This window comes from Hordeum vulgare, chromosome 2H (genome assembly GCF_904849725.1).
Source record: "Hordeum vulgare subsp. vulgare chromosome 2H, MorexV3_pseudomolecules_assembly, whole genome shotgun sequence".
Classification (NCBI taxonomy): domain Eukaryota; kingdom Viridiplantae; phylum Streptophyta; class Magnoliopsida; order Poales; family Poaceae; genus Hordeum; species Hordeum vulgare.
This window is the reverse complement of record NC_058519.1, coordinates 242138376-242163992: the sequence shown is the minus strand read 5'-3', so window position 1 is coordinate 242163992 and position 25617 is coordinate 242138376.

Genomic DNA, 25617 nt, shown 5'->3' with positions numbered 1-25617 from the left:
TCGATCAGCCAGTCTTCTGGCTTGGCCGTTCCGTTGTATTTCGACGTATCCCGAGGTAGGGTGAAACCTCGGGGGAACGGCTCCCCTCGGATCCGCGGGCCGAAGCAAGTCGAGCCGATGGGTCCGTCTTCCTCTAGGAGGGCCGAATGGGCCAGGGCGATGATACGCCAGCGGTCGTCCCGCTCGTCCTGGGAGGTGGGGGCGCTAGCCCGTGTGGCGAGAGGGGAGGCTCCTCGGGAGCCGGAGGCGTGAGTTCTTCGTGGGGGAAGATCCCCGTACTCCGAGTCACCCTCGTCGCCTCCGCGACGTAAGCCCGAAGTGTGCTCGCTCTGGTGCTACGAGCGCCGGCCTTGGCTTCCCACGCCCCTCCAGCCGGAAGGGCGACGCGAGGAAGATCCCTCGGCGTGCTCCTGGCCGCTAGGGTTGTGGCGAGCCCCCGAGTTCGGCCCCGGGGACTCTGAATGAGCCTGGCCGGGGTCGAACCGAGCGTGCTGCTGGTTAGCAACGTCAAGGAGATCCTTGACATGCTTCTCCTGGAAGGCGCACTCCTCGCCTTCCAGGCTTGCCATCTCCTCCATGGCCGCCTGCGCCGCTCGCATGTTGGCCGCAGGAGTCTCGTAGGTGGGAAAATAGCTGCCTAGAACTTCGGCGACGAACCGGCCGCGGCTGCGGACCGATCCGAGCCGACTAGGGGCCTCGGAAATTGGAGTGAGGCCGTACACGGAGTTATACAAGCGATGTGTAGCCTGCAACCGACGCTTTGCCGAGGCGACGGCGATGCCCTCCTCGAAGATACACTTGCGAGCCTCCTCTAGTGAGGCCCGAGCTTCTGCAGGATCGGCGGAAGCGGTGACCGTTGTCTTCAGGCCGGCGATGGCATCCCGAAGAGTATCAGCGGCGGCCGCAGCGGGCTCGCCGGCACCTGCGGAGTCCTTACCGGGAGCTGTGCTGGTGCCGGCGCCGATAACCATCACCTCCACGGTGTTGGAGACGGCAGCAACGTGATAGGGGGTGAAGAACCCTAACGACGGTGGAGGGCCATCGAAGACGAGGACGTTGCTGGGGTAAACATCGTGGACAGGCATCTCTGCGATAGAGAGCCTGCTGAAGCTGGCGCAGAGTGCCTCAACATCCTAGTCCTCGCCGAAGTAGCGCGAGCCGTCGTTGAGGCGAAGGTCGCTTGAGAGAACGCTGAGGTTCTCCATGGCAGCGTCGATGATGCTAGGTAGCGCCTCGTCATCAGAATCTTCGTCCGAATCCGCATGGCGGATGGGGACGTCGATCATCATGGGCGTTGCCTCATCGTAAGCGAGCTCCATGAGCATGCAAACTGATCCGGACGCGATGCATCTGGTGGTGTTGGTGCGGGGCCCCGCCCAGCGCGTGAAGCCAGCCGATGCCCCGATCTGCCCCATGGTGGGCGCCAAATGTCGGTGAATACTCACAACATATGCCATAGGTAGGCTAAAGTCGGTGAGAACCGAAGGGACAAAGGTGGGCGCTGGGAACGAAGTTGGTACATGCATGGGACGCAAGATGTACCCAGGTTCAGGGCTCTCCGTAGATATAATACCCCTAGTCCTGCTGGTGTGTTTGATGTATGGGAACATAGTACAATGTTGCTCCTGGAGCTGTGTTGGGAGGAGGAAGAGGGGAGCAGACGGCTCGTCTATACCTCTCTCTCTGTTGGTTGGTGTGTGGGTAGTTTTGAATGACTCGCAGGTGATCGGCCCCCTTGCATGGGGGGTGGCCGGGGGGTTTTACAGACGAACCCTCTGGCCTACAATATGGATAAAGGGTACATGCGTGGGACCCGGCTGTCTGCTTCGCTGGCTGGCCAGGGGCCCACAAGGGTCTTGTCTTGTCGATGAGGGGCCCGCCGGCTGCATGGTCTTGATTGCTCGTGGGACCCGCCGGCTAGCCGATGGGGCTCCCGCGTAAGGTTGACGCTGAGCACGCGCTGTACATCGAGCGTCGCCCCGCGAGATTCTTCATGGGCAGGCAGTACGACCGCCTCCACTGTTCCCCACGCTGAGTGCAGTAATGGACTGGGAGTGTGACGGTCCGACATCAAGCTAGGTGATGGATCAGAGCCGGGGTAGGTCAGCGGCGTGGCCGCCGACGCTCGTACCTGCCGGGTGCCCGGATCCAGTACCTTTGCTGAGGCGTAGCTACCTTTAATCATGAGGTCCTTTCCTGACCTACGATCTGATGTGACTGGTTATCCTCGGCCGGCTAGCCTGCTTGGTTAGCCGGCTCGCGGGTGGCCGCCTCCTCCCCAGTCCGGCTGGCGGGACCAGGCCGGCTCTGAAGGGGAGGCCGCCTGTATTCTAGCCGGCAGGGGCTGCCTGGCCGGCCAGGAAGGTGGCCGCCTCGTCTTCGAGAAGGCAGGCGATGCCTAGCTGGTCAGAAGACTTGGGCCTTGGGAATCTCCATATGTTCATGTCCATTGGGCCGGAAATGAAGGAGCAGGTTTGATGAGCCTACCCCGGGGTTATCCCCCCGACAATTACCATGAAACGGATGAATCAAAGAGTCACATAGCTCTATTTTGAGCTTTCATTTTATGTTGCTTAGAAGAAAAATTATAGAATTAGTTTAGCTTTTCCTGTTTTCTGTTTTAGCGTCCCAACAAAAATACCTCGAAAATAAAAGTTCTCTGATGGTCCTAAAAATTTAGTATGATTTTTTCTGGAATTATTGAAAATTACTAGGCCTGAGAGCTGGCCTGGGGGCCAGACAAGTGGTCCACAAGCCCTGCCACCGCCACCTACCCCCCTGGTGGCGGAGTGCAAGCTTGTGAGGCCCACAGGAACCCCCTCCACTCATTCCACCTCTCAACCTCTTCTTCTACCTCCAGAAAAAATTGTTTCGCAGCTCAAACCCGTATTCTTGCTCATTTGGCTGTGATTTTCGATCTCCTTGCTCAAAGCGCCATTCTCCGAACCGTTTTGGAGAAATTACTCCTTGGTAAGTGACTCCTCCATTGGTGCAATTAGTTTTTGCTCTAGTGCTTTATCCTTCGCGTATTCTTGTTACCTTGCTGACCCTGTTCTTGAGCTAGAAATGTTTATTTTAGCTGGTCCCAAGTAGTTTTAGCGCGTGATACGGTCTCTAGGCACTATTAGGAGTAGTTTCTACAAGGTGTGGTCGGCCTTTATTCACTTTTCTCTTGAACTTCAAAAATTTCAGCAAAAGGAAATTATGTTCAGGAGGAAGTTTCATGGTGGTTCCTCAAGTAAGAAGGGTCCTCGTCTTTCCTTTCGGGAGCCCAAACCTTTTCAACTAAGGGCCTTCCGATGAGTTCATGATCGAAGCAGGTTTCAAGGATGAGTTTGATACACTTGTCCGCAATGCCGGGTTAGAAGAATTCCTCTCAGATAAATGTGAACAGTATGCTATGCTCACTGCCTCTTTCGTGCATAGATTTAAATTTCCAGTTGGCCGTGACTCATCCATACTGTTTGATCTGTACGATAAATCCTTTACCATGGATGTGGAGGATTTCAATAGGATTTGCAAGATACCGGGTAGTGTTAATGATCCTTCTAAGTCTTCAGTAAGAGACTTTGTCTCCAGTATAACTGTTGGAGAAACTAGAGATATCACGCAAGCCACCATAGGAAGCATCCATTTCCCTGCCTTGCACTACCTTGCCCTCTTCATAGGTAGGTGCATTAACGGCAAGGGTGCACATTGTCACCTATGCGCTTCCGACATTAGTATCCTTAAGAGCGCAGTAACAGGTGACCTGAGCTTCAATATGGGAGCTATAATAGTGAGGAGGCTGAATAAAAATGCCAGTGAGGGGGATTTCTTTGGTGGAGTTTATTCTACACGCTTAGCAAAATTTCTTCGAGTATCCATCCGTCCAGAAGATCCTCCTCTCCGTACGGCCTACCTTGTTCGTATCGCTCTAACACGCTACGAGTTCCTTGAGAGCGATCATGGATCCCTCCTATACCACTTGATATTTAATCGGCAGCGTGTTTTCCATATTACCCTTCCTGCTCCTGCTTTCTTTGACTTTCAGGTAAAACGAAGATACTACATAACCATAGGAGAGGCAGAGGAGTATGAGAGGGAGGCGACTGCTGCTCGACTTCGTGAGGCAGCTATTTAGGCAGTGGCTGCAGCGATCCCGTATAACACCCATTATGATTTTGGGTTTCGCCAGGATCATCCATGGGAGTAGACCAAGCTAGGCCAAAAGCCTAAGCTTGGGGGAGTACGTGTTCTCACCGACTATACATTCATGCTTATGCTTTCACTTTGTTAGCCGGTGTTTACACTTTGCCAATGTACTATCCATGCTAGTTTATTTTCGTCTTCTTGGTTTCTTGTTTTGTGTCCTTTCGAGGAAACCCAAAAAGATTTTTCTTTCTTCTTTTGCTTGTTGGGAGCTTTCCCATGTAAATAGCTTTCTTTTTCTTTGTGTTAAGGTACAAGATATTGGTTACAATGTTTATTGGTTCTTGCATGCTTACCTGTTTAGCTTTCAAAGATCCATATTACTTTGTCTTCTCCGTTGTGTTTGCCTGCAGATTCTCCTTAGTCCAATGCGCTTATTATTGTTCACATCGTTCGACCGTGCAAATAAAAGGCAACAATGATGATATATGATGAAGTGACTGAGACTGAAAAGCTCGTATGAACTGTATCAATTTTGTTTTTGTAAATATGACTAGCTTGTCGACCCAGATTTAGCTTTGTTGTGAGAGAACCATGTTTGCAATGACAACTTAGAGATCATAGTTTATGATGCCATACTTATTTAGCTGAGAGCTTATAATGGTTTGTCTTGAATGCCAACATAGATTTTGAGATGACTATGATGTAGTACGATAGGATGGTATTGTCCTTTGAATGTTTCAAGTGGCTCGACTTGGCGCATGTTCATGCATTTAGTTGAAACAAAATCAACATAGCCTCTATGATGTTCGTGTTCATGGTGATTTATATCCTCTTCATGCTTGCATTCAATGTTAGTCAAACTCATTGCATCTTGATGACTGTTGTCGTTCTCTAGTTGGTCGCTTCCCAGTCTTTTGCTAGCCTTCACTTGTACTAAGCGGAATACTGCTTGTGCATCCAGTTCTATAAACCCAAAAGTTTTTCCTTGATATTCCACCATACCTACCTGTTTGCGGTATCTACCTGTCGTTCCAAGTAAATCTGCATGTGCCACTCTCTAAACCTTCAAGAAATAATCTGTTTTGCATGCCCGAACCGCTCATGTGGTAACACGGGGCTCTTGACATCTTCCATGCTAGGAGTGTTATCCTCGACATGTGTTTCTTCACTATCATTCACGAGAAAGGGGCCGGTAATTGGAATGCCCTGTTCCACGCTTAAATCGAAAACATAACAGTAAAACAAGACTCCCCCCGGATTGATGTTAGTATGGACGGTACCCGAGGATTCGGCTAGCCATGGAGTGTGATTGATTGGTGGTGGGGGAGTTAAAACTTTACTTTTCTATTTGGGAACCTCCTGTAGCATGAGTAACATGGAAGATATTGAGAACTCTTGGTCATTGCGTTGACAATGAAAGCATGCCACCCAAAATTATTATCTCTGTTTTCAAAGCTTGAGCTCTGGCACCTCTGCAAATCAATGCTTCCCTCTGCGAAGGGTCTGTCTATTTATTTTCCTATTGAGTCATCCTCCTCTTATATAAGCACCAATTAGAGAGCACCGCTGTCATTTTTATGCTTTTGTTTTGATTGATATTGAGTATGACTATGACTGGATCTTCGTTGCCATGAATTACAAAGTTTAGTCAGCCCTTGATCTTTGAAAGTGCTCTGCATTTATGTTTTGCGGTCTCAGAAAAAGCTAGCGAGATACCATCTATTCATATTGCTTCATGCTTGTTTTGATTGAAGTGTTGGTATTTGAAACTCATTATTATTTGCTCGTTAGCTGATTATGCCATTGATATTAGTTTACCGTGAGACCTTTGTGTCATTTGATTATGTGGTTAACTTGTGATCTTGCTGAAATTCTGGTTATGAGTTAGACATAGTTACAACAACAAGATCAAACAGAGTTTGTCAAAGTTTTTCTTTCTCTCTCAGTTTGTCAACTGAGTTGCTTGAGGACAAGCAAGGTTTTAAGCTTGGGGAGTTGATACGGAGGCGCCGCCACCACCTGTTCTTCATCTGGAGGGCAGATCTGGAGTCCGTCTTGGGCTCCGAAGAGGGGAAATCGTCGCCATCGTCATCATCAAGCTTCTTCCCTCTCCAATTCCATGAAGCTCTTCGTCGTTTGTGAGTAATCTATTCATAGGCTCGCTGGGCGGTGATGAGTAGGATGAGATCTATCATGTAATCGAGTTAGTTTTGATGGGGATTGATCCCTAGTATCCACTATGTTCTGAGATTGATGTTGCTACTACTTTGCCATGCTTAATGCTTGTCACTAGGGCCCGAGTGCCATGATTTGAGATCTGAAATTATTATGTTGTCACCAATATATGTGTGTTTTAGATCCGATCTTGCAAGTTGTAGTTACCTACTATGTGTTATGATCCGGCAACCCCGGAGTGACAATAACCGGAACAACTCCCGGTGATGACCATAGTTTGAGGATTTCATGTGTTCACCAAGTGCTAATGCATTGGTCCGGTTCTTTATTAAAAGGAGAACCTTAATATCCCGTAGTTTCCTTTTGGAGCCCGCTGCCACGGGAGGGATGGACAATAGATGTCATGCAAGTTCTTTTCCCTAAGCACGTATGACGACACACGGAATGCATGCCTACATCACATTGACGAACGGGAGCTAGCCACATATCTCTCCGTGTTATAACTGTTGCATGATGAATATCATCGAAACAAATCACCGACCCATTGCCTACGAGTTTGTCCTAGTTCTGCTACTTGTCTTGTTGTGCTGTTGTTACTATTGTTGCTACTGTTGTTACTTGTCTTTCTCTGCTGCTACTGTTGCTACTGCCGTCACTACTGCTTTTCCTTGCCTCTACTATTGCTCGTTACACTGCTGCTACCTGCTACAATTTTGGTTCGCTGGTCGTTGACGGGAACTGACAACTTCCGTCAACGAGGCAACTTGGCGCCATTGATACAATCGTTAGGAATAGTCTGTCATCAATAGATCGTTTCTGACACCGTTGTTATCATACTACTTTGCTACTGATACTTTGCTTGCAGATACTAATCTTTCAGGTGTGGTTGAATCTGACATATTCAGCTGCTAATACTTGAGAGTATCCTCTCACCTCCTATAGGCGTACCAACAAATTTGGGTTGAATACTCTACCCTCAAAAACTGCTACGATCCCATGTGCTTGTGGGCCGTCAACAACATTCTTCTTGTTTCGATTGCCGGAGAGTGCTAGCAGCATTCTTCTGGTGCCGTTGCAAGGGGAAGAACAGTTGACATCAATATGTTACTTGCCCGAGATTTGATCGTCGGTATCCGCATAGTTATTTTAATCTCATTACCAGCAAGTCACTATACTCGTTCCGTAATACAAGATCCCGAGACTTACACTTAATCACATTGCTAGCAAGGCTTGTGTGTGATGTTGTATTACCGAGTGGGCCCCGAGATACCTCTCCGTCACATGGAGTGACAAATCCCAGTCTTGATCCATACTAACTCAATGGACATCTTCAGAGATACCTATAGAGCACCTTTATAGTCACCTAGTTACGTTGCGATGTTTGATGCACACAAGGTATTCCTGTGGTGCCAGTGAGTTATATGATCTCATGGTCATAGGAACAAATACTTGACACGCAGAAAACAATAGCAATAAGACGACACGATCAATATGCTACGTTCATAGTTTTGGGTCTTGTCCATCACATGATTCTTCTAATGATGTGATCCCGTTATCAAGTGACAACACTTGTCTATGGTGTGGAAACCTTGACCATATTTGATCAACGAGCTAGTCAACTAGAGGCTTATAATTACTAGGGACAGTGTTTTGTCTATGTATCCACACATGTATTGTGTTTCCAATCAATACAATTATCGCATGGATAATAAACGATTATCACGAACAAAGAAATATAATAATAACTAATTTATTATTGCCTCTAGGGCATATTTCCAACAGTCTCCCACTTGCACTAGAGTCAATAATCTAGTCCACATCACTATGTGATTCTAACGAATCCAACACCCTTACAGTTCTGGGGTTTCATCATGTCTTGCTTGTGAGAGAGGTTTTCGTTGACGGTTCTGAACCCTTTCAGATCCGAGTGAGCTTTACAAATCTTTATGTCATCTTATAGATGCTGCTACTATGTGCTATTCGGAAATATTCGAAATATCTACTCTACCATACGAATCCGTTTCACTACTCATAGTTATTCGGATTAGTGTCAAAGCTTGCATCGACGTAACCCTTAACAACGAACTCTTTAACCACCTCCATAATCGAGAAAAATTCCTTAGTCCATTAGTTACTAAGGATAACTTTGACCCCTGATCAGTGATTCAATCCTGGATCACTCTGTGTACCTCTTAACAGACTTGTAGCAAGGCACACATCAGGTGCGGTACTCAGCATGGCATACTTTAGAGTCTACGGCTAAGGTATAGAAGACGACCTTCGCCTATTCTCTTTATTCTGCCGGGGTCGGGTTTTGAGTCTTACTCAAATTCACACCTTACAACACAACCAAGAACTCCTTCTTTGTTGATCTATTTTGAACTCCTTCAAAAACTTGTCAAGGCATGCATTTTGTTGAAACTTCTATTAAGTGTTTCGATCTATCTCCATAGATCTTGATGCTCAACATTCAAGTAGCGCAATCCAGGTATTCCTTTGAAAAACTCCTTTCAAACAACCTTTTATGCTTTACAGAAATTCTACATTACTTATGATCCATAATATGTCAACCACATGTACTTATCAGAAATTCTATAGTGCTCCCACTCACTTCTTTGGAAATACAAGTTTCTCACAAACCTTGCATAAACCCAAAAGCTTCGATCAACTCATCAAAGCATATATTCCAACACCGAGATGCTTGCACTAGTCCATAGAAGGATCGCTGGAGCTTGCATACTTGTTAGCATCTTTAGGATCGACAAAACTTTCCGGTTGTATCACATACAACCTTTCCATCGAGGAAAACAATGTTTTGACATCCTATGTGCAATATTTCATAAATAATGCAGCAACTGCTAACATAATTCCAACAGACCGTTAGCATCGCTATGAGTGAGAAAGTCTCATCATACTCAACTCTTTGAACTTGTCAGAAAACATCATTGCGACAAGTCGAGCTTTTCTTAATGGTGACTTTTCATCATCATCGTCTGTCTTCCTTATAAAGATCCATCTTCACTTAATAGTCCTACGACCATCAAGTAGTTCCTCCAAAGTCTACACTTCATTCTCACACATGGATTCTCTCTCGGATTTCATGGCCTCCAACCATTTTTCGGAATCCGGGCCCACCATTGCTTCTCCATAACTCGTAGGTTCATTGTTGTTCAACAATATGACCTACAAGACAGGGTTACCGTACCACTCTGTAGTAATATGCGACCTTGTCGACCTACAAGGTTTGTAGTAACTTGATCAATTGCTTAATGATCACCATCATCAGCTTCCACTTCAATTGGTGTAGGCGCCACAGGAACAACTTCCTGCGCCCTGCTACACACTGGTTGAAGTGATGGTTCAATAACCTCATCAAGTTCTACCACCCGCCCACTCAATTCTTTCGAGAGAAACCATTCCTCGTGAAAAGACCCGTTTTCTAGAAACAAACACTTTTCTTCCGGATCTGAGATAGGGGATGCTCCCAACTGTTTTGGATATCCTATGACGAGGCATTCATCAGCTTTGGGTTCGAGCTTATCAGACTGAAACTTTTTCATCTAAGTGTCGCAACCCTAAACTTTCAAGAAACGACAGCTTTGATTTCTCTAAACCTCAGTCTATACTCTGTCATCTCAACGGAATTACGCGGTGCCCTATTTAAAGTGAATTCGGTTGTCTCTAATGCATAACCCATAAATGATAGTGGTATTTCGATAAGAGACATCATAGTATGCACCATATCAAATAGGTCGCGGCTATGACACCACCACACCATGGTGTTCTTGGTGGCATGAATTGCGAAACATCTTCAACATTGTCTTAACTATGTGCCAAAACTCGCAACTCAGATATTCATCTCTATGATCATATCGTAGACACTTTATCCTCTTGTTACGACGAACTTCACTCTGAAACAGAATTGAACTTTTTCAATATTTCAGACTTGTGATTCATTAAGTAAATACTCCTGTATCTACTCAAATTGTCATTGAAGTAAGTACATAATGATATCCACTGCGTGCCTCAACACCCATTGGACTGCATACATCAAAATGTATTACTTCCAACAAGTTACTATCTTGTTTCATCTCAATGAAAACAAGCCCTTGCTCATGTGGTATGATTTGCATGTCACAAGTGATTCAAAATCAAGTGAGTATAAAGATCCATCAGCATGGAGCCTCTTCATGCAATTTATACCAACATGACTCAACCGGCAGTGCCACAAGTAAGTGGTACTATCAACATTACCTTCTATCTTTTGACACCAATATCATGAACATGTGTAACACTACGATCGAGATTCAATAAACCATTGAAGGTGATTATTCAAGCAAATAGAGTAACCATTATTCTCTTTAAATGAATAATCGTATTGCAATAAACACGATCCAATCATGTTCATTCTTAACGCAAGCACCAAATAAAAATTATTTAGGTTTAACACCAATCCCGATGGTAGAGGGAGCGTGCGACGTTTGATCATATCAACCTTGGAAAAACTTCCAACACGTATCGTCACCTCTCCATTAGCTAGTCTCCGTTTATTCCATAGCTTTCATTTCATGTTACTAATCACTTAGCAACCGAACCGGTATCCAATACCCTCGCGCTACTAGGAGTACTAGTAAAGTACACATCAAGATCATGTATATCAAATATACTTCCGTCGACTTTGCCAGCCTTCTTATCTACCAAGCCTCTAGGGTAGCTCCGCCTCAGTGATCGTTCCCCTCATAACAGAAGCACTTAGTCTCAGGTTTGGGTTTAATCTTCGGTCTCTTCATTAGCGCAACAACTGTTTTGTCATTTCACGAAGTATCCCTTTTAGCCCTTGCCTTTCTTGAAACTTAGTGGTTTGACTAACCATCAACTATTGATGCTCCTTCTTGATTTCTACTTTCGTAGTGTCAAACATCGCAAATCGCTCAAGGATCATTTTATCTATACTTGATATGTTATAGTTCATCACGAAGCTCTCACAGCTTGGTGGCAGTAACTTTGGAGAACCATCACCATCTCATCTGGAAGATTAACTCCCACTTGATTCAAGCGATTGTCGTACTCAGACAATCTGAGCACACGCTCAACGATTGAGCTTTTCTCCGTTACTTCGTGGACAAAGAATCTTGTCAGAGGTCTCATACCTCTCAACAAGGGCACGAGCATGAAATCACAATTTCATCTCTTTAGAACATCTCTTATGTTCCATGACGTTTCAAAACGTCTTCGGCTCTTTCTTCTAAGCCATTATGTATTTTGCACAGAACTATCGCGTAGTCATCAGAAACGTGTATGTCGGATGTTCACAACATCCACAGACGATGCTTGAGGTCCAGCGCACCGAATGGTGCATCAAGGCCATAAGCCTTCTGCGCAGCAATGAGGACAATCCACAGTTTTACGGACTCAGTCCGCAAAGTTTCTTCTATCAACTTTCAACTAGATTTTCTCTAGGATCATAAAAAACAGTAGAGCTATAGCACAAGCTACATCGTAATTCGCAAAGACCATTAGACTATGTTCATGACAATTAGTTCAATTAATCATATTACTTAAGAACTCCCACTCAAAAAGTACATCTCTCGAGTCATTTGAGTGGTACATGATCCAAATCCACTATCTCAAGTCGGATCATCACGTGAGTCGAGAATAATTTGAGTGGTAAGCATCTCTATGCTAATCATATCAACTATACGATTCATGCTCGACCTTTCGGTCTCCTGTGTTCCGAGGCTATGTCTGCACATGCTAGGCTCGTCAAGTTTAACCCGAGTGTTCCGCGTGTGCAACTGTTTTGCACCCGCTGTATGTGAACGTTGAGTCTATCACACCCGATCATCACGTGGTGTCTCGAAACGACGAACTGTAGCAACGGTGCACAGTCGGGGAGAGCACAATTTTGTCTTGAAATTTTAGTGAGAGATCACCTCATAATGCTACCGTCGTTCTAAGCAAAATAACGTGCATAAAAGGATTAACATCACATGAAATTCATAAGTGACATGATATGGCCATCATCATGTGCTTCTTGATCTCCATCACCAAAGCACCGGCACGATCTTCTTGTCACCGGCGCCACACCATGATCTCCATCATCATGATTTCCATCAACATGTCGCCATCGGGCTTGTCGTGCTACTCATGCTATTACTACTAAAGCTACGTCCTAGCAATATAGTAAACGCATCTGCAAGCACAAACGTTAGTTTAAGGACAACCCTATGGCTCCTGCCGGTTGCCGTACCATCGACGCGCAAGTCGATATTAACAATTACAACATCATCATCTCATACATCCAATATATCGCATCACGTCATTGGCCATATCACATCACAAGCATACCCTGCAAAAACAAGTTAGACGTCCTCTAATTGTTGTTGCATGTTTTACGTAGTTGCCATGGGTATCTAGTAGGATCACATCTTACTAACGCAAACACCACAACGAAGATGTATGAATTGCTATTTAACCTCTCTCCAAGGACCTCCTTTGTCAAATCCGATTCAACTAAAGTTGGAGAAACCGACACTCGCCAGTCATCTTTGAGCAACGGGGTTGCTCGTAGCGATGAAACCAGTCTCTCGTAAGCGTATGAGTAATGTCGGACCAAGCCGCTTCGATCCAACAATACCGCGGAATCAAGAAAAGACTAAGGAGGGCAGCAAATCGCACATCACCGCCCACAAAAACTTTTGTGTTCTACTCGAGATAACATCTATGCATGAACTTAGCTCATGATGCCACTGTTGGGGAACATCGCATGGGAAACAAAAAATTTCCTACGTGCACAAAGACCTATCATGGTGATGTCCATCTACGAGAGGGGATTTCTGATCTATGTACCCTTGTAGATCGCACAACAGGAAGCGTTAAGAAACACGGTTGATGTAGTGGAACGTCCTCACGTCCCTCGATCCGCCCCGCGAACCGTCCCACGATCCGCTCCGGTCTAGTGCCGAACGGACGGCACCTCCGCGTTCAGCACACGTATAGCTCGACAATGATCTCGGCCTTCTTGATCTAGTAAGAGAGAGGGAGAGGTAGATGAGTTCTTCGGCACCGTGACGGCGCTCCGGAGGTTGGTGGTGATCTATCTCAGCACGGCTCCGCCCGAGCTCCGCAAAAATACGATCTAGAGGAAAAACCGTGGAGGTATGTGGTCGGGCTGCCGTGGAAAAGTTGTGTCTCAAAACCCTCAATACCTCTAGTATATATAGGAGGGAGGGAGGGGAGGAGGAAGCCTCAAACCCTCAAGGTTTGGCCGACATTGGAGGTGGAGGAGTCCTACTCCAATCCTACTTGGAGTAGGATTCGACCTTCCCACTTGGAAACTCTTTCCACCTTGTGTTTTTCCTTCTCAAACCTCATGGGCGTTATTGGGAACTTATTCCAGCCCACTAGGGGCTGGTTTATCTCTTCCCATAGCCCTTGAGACCCCTTGGGGCGTGACACCCCTCCCGATGGTCCCCGGAACCCCTCCCGGCACTCTCGGTACACTACCGATGAGCCCGAAACTCTTCCGGTGACCAAAACAGGACTTCCTATATATGAATCTTTACCTATAGACCATTACGGAGCTCCTCATGACGTCCTGGTTCTCATCTTGGACTCCAACCAACTTTCGGTTACACTCACCTATAACTTAACTATACCGAAACATCACTGAATATTAAGTGTGCAGACCCTGCGGGTTCGAGAACTATGTAGACATGACCCGAGACACTCCTCGGTAAATATCCAATAGCGGGACCTGGATGCCCATATTGGATCCTACATATTCTCCAAAGATCTTATCGGTTGAACCTCAGTGTCAAGGATTCATATAATCCCGTATGTCATTCCCTTTGTCCTTCGATATGTTACTTGCCCGAGATTTGATCGTCGGTATCCGCATACCTATTTCAATCTCGTTACCGGAAAGTCTCTTTACTCGTTCCGTAATACAAGATCCCGTGACTTACACTTAGTCACATTGCTTGCAAGGCTTGTGTGTGATGTTGTATTACCGAGTGGGCCCCGAGATACCTCTCCATCACACGGAGTGACAAATCCCAGTCTTGATCCATACTAACTCAACGGACATCTTCGGAGATACCTGTAGAGCACTTTTATAGTCACCCAGTTATGTTGCGACGTTTGATGCACACAAGGTATTCCTCCGGTGCAAGTGAGTTATATGATCTCATGGTCATAGGAACAAATACTTGACACGCAGAAACAATAGCAATAAAACGACACGATCAATATGCTACATTCATAGTTTTGGGTCTTGTCCATCACATGATTCTCCTAATGATGTGATCCCGTTATCAAGTGACAAGACTTGTCTATGGTTAGGAAACCTTGACCATCTTTGATCAACGAGTTAGTCGACTAGAGGCTTACTAGGGACAGTGTTTTTTTATGTATCCACACATGTATTGTGTTTCCAATCGATACAATTATAGCATGGATAATAAACGATTATCACGAACAAAGAAATATAATAATAACTAATTTATTATTGCCTCTAGGGCATATTTCCAACAGTTTCATCTCCATGTTTGGCGAGGTGGCCCTGCCCTTCTTCAGGATCATGAAAAGGAAGGGGCCCTTCAAGTGGACCTCAGAGGCTGACGCTGCCTTCGATAAGCTCAAGCATTACGTCACGAGCCCGCCGGTCATGATGGAGCCTCGCCCTCGGGAGCCCCTACTTCTGTACCTCGCTGCCACCCCACACTCCGCCAGCGCTGCTTTGGTGGCAGTAAGGGAGGAGCAAGCCGGCAAGGTTCTACTGTGGGAAGCCACAGCGGGCCCTCGCTAGATGCCCAACAGTGCTCGCACGACTCGCAAGCTCCAACTCCCCCGCGAGCGGAGGGACCTGAGGCCCAGTGTGGCAAATTAGGTCATGAAGAGCCTTGTCCTCCCAAGGCCCCAACTTTTCCTTCTGGCGGCGAAGAGTCCCAACCTCCTAAAGCAACCAAGGAGAACGACGCACCGGGCGGTCACGTCCTCGTCGAGCACGCCATGTACTTTGTCAGCACGGTAATGCGGGACGCCCGCTTGCGCTACCCCATGTAGAAGAAAATCCTGCTGGCGCTCCTCGTCTCCTCGCTTAAGCTGCATCACTACTTCCAAGGACACCCGATCAAGGTCGTCTCCGCTTACCCTTTGGATAAGATCCTGCACAACCCAAACGCGGCAGGAAGAGTTGCTGAGTGGAAGATCAAGCTTCAGGCCTTCAACATCGAATTCAGCAAGACCAAGGTCATCAAGTGAGCTGCCCTGGACGACCTCGTGGTGGAATGGAAGGATGCACCAGAGCGGGGGCTGGAAAGGAACCAATCCCTTGCTCGCGGAGCAGAGGCACCCGAGGGATGGACAATGCACTTCCATGGAGCCTTCATGCGAATGGGAGCAGGGGATGGCGTCCTGCTCACTTCCCTGATGGGAGACAAGCTTCTCTACACCATGCAGCTCTGCTTCCAACGGGGGGAGAAGGTCTCCAACAACATAGCGGAGTATGAGGGCCTCATCGCCGGCCTAAAGACAGCAGCGTCTTTGGGGGTCCAGCGCCACACTGTGATGGCAACTCTCAGCACCTCGTCAATTTCTCCAACAAGGAGTACACACCCAGGGATGAGCATATGGAGGCATACCTGCAAGAGGTATGTAAGATCGAGAAACGTTTTCAGGGCCTGGAGTTGGAACCCGTCCCGCAGGCGAAATCAAGGAGGTGGACGACATCGCCAAAAGAGCTTCGCATCGCGAGGCTCGGGAGCGAAACGTCTTTGAGGAACGACTCTTCAAGCCTTCCGCGACGCTGTCACCCGAGGACTCGGTGCCACGCGGATACGAGCTCCCCCCAGCACCGCCCTCGGGGGCTCCGGACTGTGTCCAAGCCTCAGGGGCTCGAGTGGTCCTGGACCTGGAGGTTCAAGACGATGATTGGATGCAGGAACTCGGAGCGTATCTGCTTCGCGACACATTGCTAGAGAAGGAAGAGGATTCGGAACGTGTAGTATGACAAGCCTCGGCTTACTGTGTGCGAGACGGTGCCTTGTACCGTTAGCGCCCGAATGATGTCGCGCTACGGTGCATTTCTAGGGAGCAGGGGCGCGAGCTACAGACCGACATTCACGGAGGGGGACTGCGGACATCACTCTTCCTCGCGCACGCTCGCAGGTAAGGTGTTCAGGTCAGGTTTTTACTGGCCCACAGCTCTGGACGATGCTACCGAGCTGGTTAGGTCTTGTGAGGCCTGCCAGTTCCATGCTAAGCATATCCACCAGTTCGTGCCAGAACTCAAGACCATCCCGCTCACCTGGCCTTTTGCGGTCTGGGGGATGGACATATCGGGGCCCTCCACGCGGGCCGCTGGGGGTTTCCGCTACCACTACGTCGCCGTCGACAAATTCACCAAGTGGGCGGAGGTGGAACCCGTGCGCACCATCCCGGCCGGGTGTGTCCTCAATTTCATCAAGGGCGTCGTGAGCCGCTTCAGCGTCCCCAATTGCATCATCACTGACAACGGTTCGCAGTTCACCAGTCAGCTCTTCAAGATTTACTGTGCTAACCTCGATACACATATATGCTACGCATCGGTGGCTCATCCATGGAGCAATAGCCACGCTGAGCGCGCCAACGCAGAGGTCCTGCGGGGTCTCAAAGTGAGGAGTTTCAAGAAGAAGCTCGAAGCTTGCGACCGAGTTTGGGTCGATGAGCTCCCGTCAGTACTACGGTCCATCCGCACCACTGCAACCAAGCCCACTGGCGAAACCCCGTTCTTCCTTGTCTACGGAGCAGAGGTGGTTCTTCCCCACAAAATCAAGCAACGTTCCCCGCGGGTCTTGGTGTACGATGAGGAGTGGCCGAAGGCTGCGCTGGGGACGGACCTCGTACTTGGAGAGGAGGTGCGCCGCCGGGCCTCTCTCCGAGCTGTGAGGTACCAGCAGGCCATGCGGTGCTACCACTGCCGCAATATCCGCTCCAGGACCCTCAAAGTCGGAAACCTAGTCCTGAGGCGTGTCCAATCCAGGGAAGGCTTGCATAAGCTTGCGCCCATGTGGGAAGGACCATTGAAGGTCGTCCACGTCTCCAGGCCTGGCTCCGTGCGCGTGGATACTCAAGAAGTAGTTCCCATCCAAAACGTGTGGAACATCCAGCACATCCGCAAGTTTTACCCATGACGACTCTGCGCTGCCCCTGCACTGCCTCCGCGCCGCCTCTGCATCGACCCTGCATCGTCCTTCAATTCGTTTGGAACCTACTTATTCCCATGACACTCTCACATAATAACGAGGCGAGGCTGTATACGCCTAGGGCCCCCGAGGATACGGAAGGGGTCCATCCCACACCTAGTGGGGAAGATTTAGGAAATCAACACAGTCCACCAATGACTTCCGGAATCAGGCGCCTAGTGCCTCGGGTGTATGGACGCTCGCGAGGCCAAAGCATCCTCGCGACCTCCCAGATACACCCCCAGCATGACACTCTCATGTAACAATGAGCCGAGGCTGTATACGCCCACGCCCCCCCCCCCCCCGAGGACGCGGAAGGGGTCCACCCCACGCCTAGTGGAAGCCCTATGCTCAGTTATGGGGGCGATGGAGGCGGAGAATAGATTAGTTGCCGGAAGCGGCTTGGATTTTCTTTTTCCGGCTTGGATTTACTCGTATTTATGAAATCAAAACTCGGGGCCTTTCGAAATGAAGCTTTCCGCAAAAACTTATTTTCCCTACAACTGTTTGCAGCACACTCTTTTCCTCTAAGTCGTGCGTCCGACTGCCCTCACCTGCTCGTACCCCGCGAGCAGGGGCTGGGGGCACGGTGCCGGCACCTTGCCAAGGCCTTGGCATCTGAATCCATGTGTGGTACTCACTGATCAGTCAACATACTCACACCATCCAACACTCGCTCAAGAGGTCCATTCGCGGCTCGACGCACCGTCCTGGAGAGGGAACAACATTTCGTTTTTCCTCCAAACATATGTTTATCTTGGCATAGTTTGAGTGCCTAAGGGGACTCCTCGGCACAATGCCTCAAGAGCCTTACCGGTCATAAAGCCACATGGCAACCCGGTGTCGGGGCCTGGCCTCGCGAGGAGCCGCCTTGGTAATGGGTCGCGCCTCACGATGGTGAGGAAATGTGCAGGACCGGGACCTGCCGACGCAGAGCTTCCTGAGTGCAGGTTAGGGACCTCCAAAAACAGAACTTGCGAGGTCCTCTTGAACGTCTAAGGGGGCTCCTGAGCATCGCGCCTTAGGAAACTTACCGGTCGCAAAGCCACCTGGTACCCGGGTGCCACGGCCTTGTTCCGCAAGCGACGACCTTGACAAGTCAGGCCTCGCGGCACAGAAATATGTGGGGCTGGGACCTGTCGACGTAGACCCACTTGAATGCCTAAGGGGTCTCCTGAACATAGCGCCTCAGGAGCCTTACCGGTCACAAAGCCACCTAGCACACTAGTGCCAGGGCATTTCCCCATGAGGAACGACCTTGGTAACATGTCCTGCCTCACGGTGGCAGGGAGATGTGTGGGACCGGGTCCAGCAGACATAGAGCATCGCCCACTTCACGTGCAGCGAGGGAAAGATCAACCGACTAATGGTCCCACCCCCCAAACACCACAATCATGCGTCACAAGGAAGGAGTTCCCCGCAAGCGTACCAAGGTAAGTATCTAAACCAATAGAGAAGTAACATCACTAACAAAAGGAGGCAGTCGCCCAAGTCCATTTCACGCCTGAGGGGCCTATCCCAGCTTCTATGCATGTTGGGTCAAAAGCAAGGAGGAGACAGCTAGCGATGGAGATCCCGGAGGAGGGTCACCACCGTCGGCATCCGGCTCTCGCATGCTAACACTCAGTCCGTGTCCTCCTCCTCCTTCACATGGCTGCAGGAGGAGACGGGCGGTGCAACGCATGGGGGCTCCTCCCCATGGCTCGGGCACGGCGACGTGGCGACTCATCATAGCTGCTATCGCTCCTGTCGCTTGGAATCTTTCCGGAGGAGGTATCGCCGTTGCTGGGGGCTCATCCACCGGACCGCCATAGCTGGAATACTCCGGGCAGCAACCCAGGCGATCGCCCTCGACCCCAAAGATCTTGACGAAGAGCGTTGCCTCCCCATCGTACTTGAAGAGGAGGTAGCGCCTCCCCTTCAAGCCTCGGGCGCGGGCGAAAGTCTTCCACCCGCGTTACGGATGTACGTACCGTCCGGGGTGACCTCAACCTCCACCATGGATGCCCCGCCGCAGCAGCCGTCGGGCAGCAACCAGAGGCCCCAAGGCCCGTCGGCCGGTAGCGCCTTCGCAAAGAAGTTCGGAAGCTGGAGCCGAGCGATTTCCGACCTCTCCACCCACGTCATGAACTACATCACCGTATCAGTCGAGTGGAGCTGCAGGCGAGGCGGCCGGGTGGCCATCACCGACATTCCACTTCGGCCGCTACGGGCACCCGCTCCAGTCCATGCCAGACCATTGCCGCCGATGGAGATCCCCGGGCGGGGGGAACCACGACCGTGCCCGTCGGAGGCCGCTGACGGCCCGGCCGCATACTTCTGGGGGCGGCCTCGCCCCCTCTTGGCAGGTGGAGTAGCAGGACCTTCGCCAAGGGCCTTCCCCTCGTCAGTGGCAGAGAATCTCCTCATCGGCGCCATGCTGAGGGAACGAAGGGCTCAAGGTGGGAAGCAGAGAAGACTGGGCGACACAAGCCTCATCACCCTCGCCGAGTTAAATAGGCGGCCCAAAGTGGGCTGGAGTTCCCTCGTGTCCCTAGGCTCGTGCAATTCGCAAGGGGAGGGCCCACATGGCGGGTGCCCAGGCATCGCCCCAAGGAGCAATGATGGCCGGTGCTGCACCCAGGCGTCACATCAATTTGACCAGGCGGGCCCCTGGGTGCCTCGGGAGCAGGAGTGTAGCCACCAAGCTGTGTGGCGACCATGAAGCAGTACATGCCACAAGGGTTGATAAGCGCAGTTTTCTCTTCGTCTTCCTTGGCCATGAAGATCTGATGATACCCCGAATAAGCGTCAAGGAATGACATCAAATCATAGCCGGCAATGGAGTCCACGATCTTGTCGATGCGCGACAAGGGAAAAAGACCATTTGGATAGGCTTTATTGATATTTGTAAAGTCCATACATAGCCCACATTTTCCATTCCCCTTGCGTACTACAACTGGACTGGCTAACCATGTTGGGTGCATCACTCCTCTAACCAAACCTGCTGCCTCCAACTTCTTGATTTCCTCGACAACATATTCTTGCCACTCCAAGGCTTGCTTCCTGACCTTGTGCTTGACAGGCCACGCATGAGGGCAGACAACAAGATGGTGCTCAATCACCATCTTGGGAACACTAGGGATGTCAGATGGTTTCCATGCAAACACACCGACATTCGCCCACGGGAAGGCTATGAGTGAGCTTTCCTATCTTTCGTCGAGGGTGGAACTTATGGTGAAAGTTCATCCCTTACCATCCTCCTTGGCGGGCACCTTCTTGGTCTCTGGTGGAGCTTCCTCGGACTTGTTGCCCCTGTTGGTGGAGCTCTCTTGCACATCCTTAACAGCAGCGCAACACTCCGAGGAGGTGCGTTTGCCGGAGTGTGTGGAAGAGGTCTTGCTGGTGTTCTTCCTCCCTGGAGCTTCAACCTGAGCAGGTTCCTTGGCGGCAGGCACTACAACTGCCTCCTGGTAAAGCTGGTTAGTGCATATGAGTGCATCCTTCTTGTGAGAGTTAATGGTGATGACACTCATCGACCCAGGCAAGTTCAACGTATTATACGAGTAGTGCGATGCCACCATGAACTTGTCCAGCACTGGATGGCCAAGAATTCCATTATATCACAATTGAATCTCGGCGATGTCGAAGACAACCTTCTTGATCCTGTGGTTCAGGTCACTACCAAATTTTACTGGTAGTCTAATCTTTCCCTTCGCCTGGATCCTCCCAGGACCGATCCCCTGAAACGTGCCCCTTTCTTCAAGATCCTCATCAGGAATTTGCAGCCTCTTGATCACATCAGGTGAGATCAAGTTCATAATGCCCCACCACCAACTAACATTTTTTTCACTTTGACGTTGCGGATCATTGGTGAAACCAACAATGGCAGACACCCGACCGCAGTTGTGCGATCAGGGTGATCCTGTGTGTCAAAAATGATAGGCGTATGGGACCATTTTAGGGTTTTGCGGGCATCGATAGATGTCTCTGTTGCTTTCACTTCGCGCGCCCATAGTTTAAGCCGGCGGTGGCAAGAATGCAATAAGGCGCCCCCATCAATACACATCATGTGTGTAGCCTTCTGGAGATCATGATTGTTGGACTCATCGTCCTTCTCGCTACCATCGTCCTCATCCCCTTCTTCCTTGTCGCGGCCTCGGGCGGGCCTCTCCTTCTTTTGCTTGGCCTTTCCGCGGTGACCACCGCGTTTCTTGTCGAACCCTTCAGCACCATCCTGGGCCTTCTCCTTATCTCTCTTTTCATATTCAGCTTTCTGCTTCTCGACAAGCTACTCAACTTGTCAGTAGTTTTGGAGATCATTGCCCTTGGCGCGATGGATCTTGCAATACTGTTTGTCGGAGCCCTCCGGCTTGTCGGTAGCCGCCAAGGCCTGAAAGGGAGCGCACCCGGCAACGTCTTTGCCAGGGGCGTCATCCTTGCCCTTCTTGGCGGTGTCGACGTTGTCGGATCCATCGACAGCAAACACGACCTTAACCTTGCCCTTTTTTTACGCCCTCGGCCTTTCTTTGCCGGCGTGGCGGTGTGTTCGTCTTCAGAACTGATCTATGCGCCGCCATCTTCACCGGAAAGCCTTCGCTCTTCTTCAGCTCGAGCACATTTATCAGCCAGAGCATAGAGCTCGGCGACATCCCTGATTTTGTTCATCGCCGGCTCTTCGCGCATCTTGCGATTGCGCACGTTATGATGGAACGCGTTGATAATAGTGGCAGGATGAACAGCTGGGCTGTTGTGTTCTATATGGCTGAACCTTTTTATGTACTTGCGCATGGTCCCGCCCTCTCTCTAGGGGATGAGATGTAAATAAGTTTCCTCGCCAGGAGCTCGGTGGCCACCGGTGAAGGCACCAACGAAATCATGGCACGGGTTTTCCCAAGACGAAATGGAATTCTTCGACAGATGCATCAACCACGACCTGACGTTGGGCTTAAGCACCAACGGGAAGTAGTTGGCGAGTATCTTGTTGTTGTGAGCCCCGACAGCCCGCACCGCAATGGTGTAGATGCTTTGGAACTCCGACGGATGCGTCTTGCCGTCGTATTTCTCTGGGATCTCCGGTTTGAACATTCGGGAACTGGGCCACTAGACTCGCCGCACGAGTAAAGGCTGGACAACCCACCTCTTAAGGTACGTCGCGAGGATAACCTAGTGCGGGCTCGTCGATAGTGGCCCCGCGCGCTTACCAGATCGATGGCGCTCTTCCCGCTGCCGTTCAATGGTGGTCTAGGCATATTCTTTGCATCGTTCTGTAATAACTTGATGCTGATCGCGGCGGGTCCGTGGATCAGACGACACCGTCGAATCATCGGACACGTTGATCCGTCGGGGCGGTGATCGCTGCTACTACTGTGGAGGAGAGTGCACCGTGGTCGTGCCGCCTCCAGCCTTCTTGCCATTATCGCGTGCCGGCTTGCTGTACTATCGTTTCGAAGGCCCCTCCTGCACCAGCCCATCATCATTAGCGAGGCCAATGAGGCTCTGAATGGTGGCTCTCCATTCTTCGAGCTTTTCCGCCACATGAGGAAAGTCCAGGAGCATTTGTGCTTGTGCCAACTCTCCCGCTGATGTAGGCGTCGGTATTAGGTGAGAGGAAAGCGAGGTGCTCTTGCTCCTAACCATGTTAGAAGGAGCACCATCACGGTCCCGTGACCGCACACCGCTTCCACCAGCTTCTTGACGTGCATGCTGGCCATTTGCATCTTGAGAGTGATGCTCAAGAGTCTTTCCACGAGGATGCTTGGAACCACTGACATCACGGTGCCGCTCTTCGCGTACAGCGGGGGAAGTTCGTGGTATATGCACCAGCGTGGGTGCCTAAGTAGGCGCCCCTCGGTCCTTGAGTTCGCCATGCCGCCCGTAGGCCGCACAGCTCCGTCCTTAGAACCACCGGCATGCAGGTTGTTGTTCTGGTTGCGAACGATGCCGCTCGCCTGACTTGGATTACCGGAAAGTCGTGGAGGCTCAAGACCGCCACCTCCTCCCCCCGCGCCCTTAACGTTGCTCGTTTGTAAAGTCATAGGCATACAGGACGCGGGTGGATCAGCCACTCTTGTACCCTGCTTCTTGTGAGCCAAGGCGATGAAGATGGTGAAGAAATTGACGCACTAATTGCTAGGTCAGGTTAGCGCAACCTCTTCCCCCTACCTGGTGCACCAAAGATGTCGGGGAAATGAACACCTATGAGATCATGCAGATCCCTTTATGGTTTTGTGGGGATGGAGGATTGCACCAAGAGCAGAACCAACGATCAACACGAGGGAGAGTTTACCCAGGTTTGAGTTGCCCAGAAGCGTAAAACCCTACTCTTGCCTTAGGTGTATTGATTGTTCTAGGGTTCTAGCTACAGGAGCGCTATGTGTTACACAACAGCTACGCACAGAGTCAAAAACCCTAGAGATCGCGTGGATCGGATCTGAGAGTACCTATGAGAGTATGTGTCCCATACTAGATGCCGGGGAGTGATCGGAAAGTACCATACAACTTTCTGAGGAGCTTTCTTTCCTTCCTTCTTGTATCGAGAAGCATTGCACACTAGACGGTTGGTTTTTCCACGTGCCCCCCCGATAAATGATGCAATCGTTGATGCATGTGTGGTACCTAATGTGCGGCAAATCAAAAGGGCAAACGATTTTCTTGGCCTCCTTGACACTACTAGGACACAGGTTCTCCGCTGGAATAACTTTATTATGTAGATACTTCAAATGCTCATCGAGGCTTTTGTGTGTCCATTTGTTTTTGGCCTTCTTCTTTAGAAGTGCGAGCGTGAAACTCAAGCCGGTCACCTTGGAATCGCAACCATCATACAATGGAGTCTTCGAGTCCACTTCAAGTTGAGCCAGCTTGGCCTCCTCTCTAGAAGCAGCTCTCTCGCTAGTCGTACTCTTGCGAAGGAGGTCTTGAACATGAGGGTCTTGCACGACTGCACTTAGTAGAGTCGAATACTGCGGTGTGACCATCGCCCCTTCTTTGCCATGTACGGACTCTTCATCGCCGTGTCTGTAATCTTCTCCGCCACCGTAATTTCCGGACTCTTCCCCGACGCCATGTCCGGCACCATCGTCTTCGTGTCGATCGGTCATCTCTTTGTCTATCCCCATGCCATTATTCCCTGCCATTTGGACGTCCTCATAATCATCGTCTTCTTCACTTATCCACCTAGTATATCCATCCATAAAACCATTCATCAGCAGGTGCGCCTTCAAAGTACCACGATCAAAAGTGTCCAAAAGGACTCCTTCCTTGCATCTTGTACACAGACATCTAATCCTAGTCCGATTATTTGCATGCATGTCCATCACTGCGGATTGCATGTACCGCTCCACCTTCCATCCACTCACCATCATGACCGACTGCACGGTATATAACAAGCAAAAGGGTTATAAAATAAATAATGCATGCATGCATGCTTCAAAGTCATATAATATTTTGGCATGACCTTGCCTAAAATATGACATATTGAGTTTGCTCAAATTCACCGAAACGGAAATAAATCAACATTTCGGCAAAACATAAGCAACTCGAGGGCATGTCACACTCGCACAAATCTCTCCATATATATATATATATATATATATATACCAAACACACGTATTCTCATTCACACACATATTCCCATTCTTCAAATGAACAACTTTTTTTACTCACCTATATATATCCTGGCCCGAGGGAGATGATGAGAGAGTGACCGATCGAAAGAGCACGTGTGGATGGCTAAAGTGCTAGCTAGATCTAGTTGTTGGGGACGAGAGGTGAATCTAGTTATCTAACTAATGGAGAGGGAGTTAGGGTGGAGGGGGGCATTAATGGGGAGAGGAAGAGAGGTAGGTAGCTAGGAACAAGAGAGATGTGAGAGAGGCCATTTATGAAGGAGAGTTATGATGGAGGGGGACATTAATGAGGAGAGAATAGAGGTAGGAGGAAGAGATAAGAAGAGCAACAATGGTGTGGAGAGTGGAGATGGGAAAGGAGGGGGAGGTAGGTCAAAGTGGGGGAGAGGAGGGGGAGAGGGGTAGAAAGGTGGCACCACCCGCAACTAGCAGTAGCGCTGCATACCAGAACACGATGCTGCTATTATTGTAGTAGT